This window comes from Austrofundulus limnaeus, unplaced genomic scaffold, assembly GCF_001266775.1.
Source record: "Austrofundulus limnaeus strain Quisiro unplaced genomic scaffold, Austrofundulus_limnaeus-1.0 Scaffold29, whole genome shotgun sequence".
NCBI classification, from domain to species: domain Eukaryota; kingdom Metazoa; phylum Chordata; class Actinopteri; order Cyprinodontiformes; family Rivulidae; genus Austrofundulus; species Austrofundulus limnaeus.
Genome location: NW_013952431.1, coordinates 303,873 through 306,370, shown reverse-complemented (window position 1 = coordinate 306,370; position 2,498 = coordinate 303,873).

Below are 2,498 nucleotides of genomic sequence, written 5' to 3'. Positions count from 1 at the left end.
TATATGAGATTGTATCTCATTATGATTCCCCTGAATTAAATATGAGAAATCAGTTATTACATAGCATAAATATAAATGGGCAAAATTATAATCCTGACATAGCTGAATCATAGTTAAGAAATAGTAAAGGCATAATTATGAAATGTTTAGTCATAACATATGAGTCATATTTATGAGTAGTAGGGGTTTACCTACACCTCTTATAACAAAGTTATAAGGATAATTTGTTTAGCTAGGATCTTTTATTTTGGGTAAACATTCCTCCAGTGCAAACATGAATGGACACAAAAAGTGACCGTCAGTCAGTGAATGTTGATTTGATCCAAATGGAAAAAAAACATGTAAAATCTCTCTAAAAGTACAACTTTTGAAATTGTTATGTCTGCACAGTCATAATATTGACTTGGTTAAATTATGTTTGAGATAGTTGAGTCATGATGAGTTGAGTCATGATGAGTTGAGTAAGTTATAAATTATCATATTGGGATTCATAAATCAAAATATGAGGCGCTAAATCTTGGGAGTGTAGTTTGACGAGACTGAGGAGTCAAAGTTGTGAAACACTAAGGCATATTAATGATATTAAGTCAAAGTACAAGTCGWGTAAATGTGAAAATCCAAATTATAAGACGAGTCACAGTTTTGACTTAAAAGTGCAAAAAGTTTAGACTAATATGTGGAGCAGAAAATGCTCTAGTTGTTCAAACTGGAGGATTCTGCTTCTTCAATAAACCTAATTAGCCTGTTTATCCTTCCCGCTGCGAACAAAGAGACAAGAACCAAGAATTTTACAAGATTTGATTTATTAACTATGATACAGATCATCACATAAGGCCTTGCTGTTTACACCGCTCCCACTGAGACAAAATTACCACACTCAGCAAATAGACAGTTTCCATTTATCTTTTCACTTTACAGTACTTCATTTATTTTGTTTTTAATCATTTTCACCACCCCATCCCCCGTCCCCTCCCATTATTTCTTATATTTATTTAGTTTATTTTGTATCATCTCTTAAATAGTGAGAGTGTCGGAGCCCCTCTTCCTCCTCCACTGAAATCATGCACTACACTGGGCCGGTCTCTCAATCATTCACAAAAGAAACCACTTTAAACAAATGCTTCATAATTCTTTAATTTTTAAAAACAAAACAAAATATTTTTTTCCTTCTATCATTCTTGACTACGGGGCGAAGCCMGCCCGATGAGAAACKAACATTAGAATATAGTTTGAGTTGTTTCTCTGGGTAACAAACATCTGTCACCAATGTTGGGGAGAGGAAGAAGAGAAAAAGTGATGCAGCCATGTTTCATCTCAGAACCAAAGTCACAAATGTACTGTTCATTTAAACTGCCCCCCCCCAGTCTTTGGCTGCCTCACAGTCACTTCACTATTAACACATTAATATACAAAAGGGAACGCCACCGGCCGGCGTTCTCACACAAGTACCAGTGGTCTCCCAAATAATGATCCCCATTCACCCGTACGCTGTCCATCCTCACCCCCTCCCTCCCTCTGACTCTGTCCCCCCCACGGCCTCTCTCACACTCCCTCTGAGGATCAGGGGGTGTAATCCGAATGAGCCAGCGGCGGGGTAAATGACCGCAAGAAGAACTGCATTCCTCCCCGTTCACGTTTGTTTGGACCCTGCTGGTGTCTGGACATCTGCCAAGCACAGCCTGCTAGCATGTTAGCTTAAACCAAACACACACACACACACACACAAAAAATGACTACCCTGGGTTGATAAAGTCTCCGCCTGTGGTTGGCTGAAAGTTGTTTTTTTTTTTTTTTTTGTTCTCCTCGCTTCGACACACATGCAGGAAACACACGAACCTTCTGCTCCAGCCGCATCTTTGCCAGTTACTACGGCAACAGCAGGCTCCATCGAAGAATTTCGCCATGTTTCCATTCCGGTCATGCGTGCGGGCCAGGCGGATGAACGAATGAACGAGTGATGGAATGAATGGGCGATCTGTCCTCTCTCTCTCTTTCTCTCAGGGTCGAGCTGAGAAGGACTCGGCGGGACAACGGGGACAGTGAGGTGGAGTCTGATGTGAAGWGGTCACACCTGGTCGAGGACGACGTCAGAAAACTGGAGCTCTGGTTTGTCCGTCCCARCTGCCGAAGCCCCTCATTTCTAAAGAAAACGAGCTCCTTTACTGAGGTCTGAGTCCACAATGAGCTGAGGCCAGATGCTTTGCAGGGACACCTTTATCTCTATTTGCTCATTATTATATCTAAACTGACAGATGTCATTTCATTTAAATCCACCTAATGCACAGTAATGATCAAGCTCGACAATTAAGAGAGTCTGATGCTACAAAAACCACAGGGGAACAGTGCTACACCCATGCAGTTGTGGAGGTGATACCTCTGTCTTCCACTAGATGTCAGTGYTGCGCTCCCACAGAGAGAAAATAAGGACTGACAGGACAAAGTGTTTGTCACTTTAAGCCAGCTCCAATTGAAAGTGTGCCTTCAAAAGTGCTCAGAAA